Below are 5,154 nucleotides of genomic sequence, written 5' to 3' on the forward strand. Positions count from 1 at the left end.
ATGTAATCCAGGGCCTCTCTCCATGTAGTCCAGGGCCTCCCTCCACGTAGTCCAGGGCCTCTCTCCTCGTAGTCCAGGGCATCCCTCCACGTAGTCCAGGGCCTCCCTCCATGTAGTCCAGGGCCTCTCTCCATGTAGTCCAGGTCCTCCCTCCATGTAGTCCAGGACCTCTCTCCTCGTAGTCCAGGGCCACCCTCTACGTAGTCCAGGGGCTCCCTCTACGTAGCACAGTGCCTTCTTCCACGTAGTCCAGGGTCTCCCTCCACGTAATTAAGGGCATCCGTCCACGTAGTTCAGGGCCTCCCTCCACGTAGTCCTGGGCCTCCGTCCACGTTTTTCAGGGCCTCCCTCCAAGTAGTCTAGGGCCTCCCTCCATGTAGTCCAGGGCCTCCCTTCTCGTAGTCCAGGACCCTTGTCCACGTAGTCCAGGGCTTCCGTCCACGTAATCCAGAGCCACCCTCCACGTCGTCTAGGGTCTCCCTCCACGTAATTAGGGGCCTCCGTCCACGTAGTTCAGGGCTTCCCTCCGCGTAATCAAGGGCCTCCGTCCAAGTAGTCCAGGGCCTCCCTCTACGTAGCCCAGGGCCTCCCTCCACGAAGTCCAGGGCTTCCTTCCACGTAGTTCAGGGCCACCCTCCACGTAGTCCAGGGCCTCCCTCCATGTAGTCCAGGGCTTCCTCCACGTAGTCCAGGGCCTCCCTAGACATAGTCCAGGGCCACCCTCCACGTAGTCCAGGGCTTCCGTCCACGTAGTCCAGGGCCTCCCTCCACGTAGTCCAGGGCCTCCCTCCACGTAGTCCAGGGCCTCCCTCCACGTATTCCAGGGCCTCCCTCCATGTTGTCCAGGGCCTCCCTCCACGTAGTCCAAGGCCTCCCTCCACGTAATCCAGGGCCTCCCTCCACGTAGTCCAGAGCCTCTTTCCACGTAGTCCAGGGCCTCCCTCTACGTAGCCCAGGGCCTCCCTCCACGTAATCCAGGGCTTCCGTCCACGTTGTCCAGGGCCTCCCTCCACGTAGTCCAGGGCCTCCCTCCACGTAGTCCAGGGCCTTCCTCCACGTAGTCCAGGGCCTCCCTCCACGTAGTCCAGGGCCCTTGTCCACGTAGTCCAGGTCTTCCGTCCACGTAATCCCGGGCCACCCTCCACGTCGTCCAGGGTCTCCCTCCACGTAATTAGGGGCCTCCGTCCACGTAGTTCAGGGCTTCCCTCCGCGTAATCAAGGGCCTCCGTCCAAGTAGTCCAGGGCCTCCTTCCACGTATTCCATGGCCTCCCTCCACGTAGTCCAGGGCCTCCCTCCACGTAGACCAGGGCCTCCGTCCACGTTGTCCTGGGTCTCCCTCCAAGTAGTCTAGGGCCTCCGTCCACTTAGTCCAGGGCTTCCCTCCACGTAATCAAGGGCCTCTGTCCTCATAGTCCAGAACCTCCCTCCACGTAGTCCAGGGCCTCCCTCCACGTAGTCTAGGGCCTCTCTCCACGTAGTCTAGGGCCTCCCTCCACGTAGTCCAGGGCCTCCCCCCCGTAGTCCAGGGCCTCCCCCCACGTAGTCCAGGGCCTCAGTCAACATTGTCCTGGGCCTCCCTCCACGTAGTCCAGGGCTTCCGTCCACGTAGTCCAGGGCCTTTGTCCACGTAGTCCAGGGCTTCCCTCCACGTAATCCAGGGCCTCCCTCCACGTAGTCCAGGGCCTCCCTCCTTGTAGTCCAAGGCCTCTCTCCATATAGTCCAGGGCCTCCCTCTCCGTAGTCCAAGGCCTCCCTCTACGTAGCCCAGTGCCTCCTAGCACGTAGTCCAGCGCCTCCCTCCACGTAGTCCAGGGCCTCCCTCCATGTAATCCAGGGCCTCTCTCCATGTAGTCCAGGGCCTCCCTCCACGTAGTCCAGGGCCTCTCTCCTCGTAGTCCAGTGCCTCCCTCCACGTAGTCCAGGGCCTCCCTCCATGTTTTCCAGGGCCTCTCTCCATGTAGTCCAGGTCCTCCCTCCACGTAGTCCAGGACCTCTCTCCTCGTAGTCCAGGGCCACCCTCTACGTTGTCCAGGGCCTCCCTCTATGTAGCCCAGTGCCTTCTCCGACGTAAGCCAGGGCCTCCCTCCACGTAGTCCAGGGTCTCCCTCCACGTAATTAAGGGCCTCCATCCACGTAGTTCAGGGCCTCCCTCCACGTAATCAAGGGCCTCCGTCCAAGTAGTCCAGGGCCTCCTTCCACGTTGTCCAAGGCCTCCCTCCACGTATTCAAGGGCCTCCGTCCACGTAGTCCAGGGCCTCCTTCCACGTAGTCCAGGGCCTCCCTCCACGTAGTCCAGGGCCTCCGTCCACATTGTCCAGGGCCTCCCTCCACGTAGTCCAGGGACTCTTTCCACGTAGTCCAGGGCCTCCGTCCACGTTTTTCAGGGCCTCCCTCCACGTAATCCAGGGCCTCCCTCCACGTAATCAAGGGCCTCCGTCCACGTAGTCCAGGGCTTCCGTCCACGTAGTCCAGGGCCTTTGTCCACGTAATCCAGGGCCTCCCTCCACGTAGTCCAGGGCCTCCCTCCACGTAGTCCAGGGCCTCTCTCCTCGTAGTGCAGGGCCTCCCTCTACATAGCCCAGGGCCTCCCTCCACGTAGTCCAGGGCTTCCGTCCACGTAGTCCAGGGCTTCCGTCCACGTAGTCCTGGGCCACCCTCCACGTAGTCCAGGTCCTCCCTCCATGTAGTCCAGGGCCTCCCTCCTCGTAGTCCAAGGCCTCCCTCCACGTAGTCCAGGGCCTTTGTCCTCGTAGTCCAGGGCCTCCCTACACGTAGTTCAGGGCCTCTCTCCTCGTAGTCCAGGGTCTCCCTCTACGTAGCCCAGGTCCTCCCTCCACGTAGTCCAGGGTTTCCTTCCACGTAGTCCAGGGCCACCCTCCACGTAGTCCAGGACCTCCCTCCATGTAGTTCAGGGCCTCCCTCCACTTAGTCCAGGGCCTCCCTCCACGTAGTCCAGGGCCTTTGTCCACGTAGTCCAGGGCTTCCGTCCACGTAATCCAGGGCCGCCCTCCACGTAGTCCAGGGCTTCCCTCCACGTAGTCCAGGGCCTCCCTCCACGTAGTCCAGGGCCTCCCTCCACGTATTCCTGGGCCTCCTTCCATGTTGTCCAGGGCCTCCCTCCACGTAGTCCAAGGCCTCCCTCCACGTAATCCAGGGCCTCCCTCCACGTAGTCCAGGGCCTCTTTCCTCGTAGTCCATGGCCTCCCTCTACGTAGCCCATGGCTTCCCTCCACGTAGTCCAGGGCTTCCGTCCACGTAGTCCAGGGCCTCCCTCCACGTAGTCCAGGGCCTCCCTCCACGTAGTCCTGGGCCTCCCTCTACGTAGCCCATGGCTTCCCTCCACGTAGTCCAGGGCTTCCGTCCACGTAGTCCAGGGCCTCCCTCCACGTAGTCCAGGGCCTCCCTCCACGTAGTCCTGGGCCTCCGTCCACGCTTTTCAGGGTCTCCCTCCAAGTAGTCTAGGGCCTCCCTCCATTTAGTCCAGGGCCTCCCTTCTCGTAGTCCAGGGCCTGCCTCCACGTAGTCCAGGGCCTTTGTCCACGTAGTCCAGGGCTTCCGTCCACGTAATCTAGGGCCACCCTCCACGTAGTCCAGGGCTTCCGTCCACGTAGTCCAGGACCACCCTCCACGTATTCCAGGGCCACCCTCCACGTAGTCCAGGGCCTCCCTCCACGTAGTCCAGGGCCTCCTTTCACGTTGTCCAGGGCCTCCCTCCACGTATTCCAGGGCCTCCCTCCATGTTGTCCAGGGCCTCCCTCCACGTATTCCAGGGCCTCCCTCCATGTAGTCCAGGGCCTCCCTCCTCGTAGTCCAGGGCCTCCCTCCACGTAGTCCAGGGCCTTTGTCCTCGTAGTCCAGGGCCTCCCTCCACGTAGTCCAGGGCCTCCCTCCACGTAGTCCAGGGCCTTTGTCCACGTAGTCCAGGGTTTCCGTCCACGTAATCTAGGGCCACCCTCCACGTAGTCCAGGGCTTCCGTCCACGTAGTCCAGGGCCACCCTCCACGTATTCCAGGGCCACCCTCCACGTAGTCCAGGGCCTCCCTCCACGTAGTCCAGGGCTTCCCTCCATGTTGTCCAGGGCCTCCCTCCACGTAGTCCAGGGCCTCCCTCCACGTAATCCAGGGCCTCCCTCTACGTAGTCCAAGGCCTCCTTCCACGTAATCCAGGGCCCTCCCTCCACGTAATCCAGGGCCTACAAGTTTACTTCTCCCTAGCATTTTACTGAACTAGTGATAATGTGACTATCCATTTACTTTTCGGATGTGAAGCAATTTACATATTGTCAGCATTAACTATTGTCTGACATTTGTCGGAGCAATTTATGGTGTTTAGATCAGCTAGCCAAACTCTTTCGGTGTAAGAGTGTTACGACTTTGACAGGTTATTTGTTACATTAACACGTGTTGATATTGTGCTACTTTGGCCATCATCGATGACATTAATATATATTATGAGACAAAGGCACCAACACTGAGCCCCGGGGTGTTGCTTGTCACCTCACACGAGTCCCGCCAGGCTATGACTTGTTTGTGTCCAGTTAGTAATTATCGTCTATCCTGGTGAGAATAGCTTGAGCTACCTCATTCCTTTGTGTATTTATACCTCCATAAACTTATTCAATTTCAATTAACGTCTATTACATAACATGCGAATATTGTCGAAAATCTTGTGCAAATCATGATATATTATGTCCACATCCTTGCTTTCATCATAATATTAAAATATAATGCAACAAAACATGCTGATTCGTTTAGTATGATCGCTTTCTTCTGTACCCCGAACAGTGGGAGTGTTTCTTGATGATCTCCAACACCCGCACAGACTCCTTAACTAGTGGGAATGTCTCCTGATTATGCACTCTGTGATCCCTTATTGTCGCTACGAGTTCCGTGTACTGATGTCAAACTTATAGGTCGATAATTACAAGGATTTGAGTCTTTCCTCCAGAAGAATATAGGAGCAACATTTATATGTTTTCATTTCTGTAGAGTTCTTCCTACCTTAAAGGACTCGGCAAAACTTACTATCAGCAGTATTGCAATCTAAATGTTTTTGCCTTCATAAATATTCTCTGGTAGAGTTTAAGAGGCCAGGTGTTTTATGTGTCTTGGTTTGATTTAGCGCGGTCAATACGTCAAGCTTAAAAATTTTAA

This window comes from Procambarus clarkii, chromosome 34 (assembly GCF_040958095.1).
Source record: "Procambarus clarkii isolate CNS0578487 chromosome 34, FALCON_Pclarkii_2.0, whole genome shotgun sequence".
Taxonomy (NCBI): Eukaryota; Metazoa; Arthropoda; class Malacostraca; order Decapoda; family Cambaridae; genus Procambarus; species Procambarus clarkii.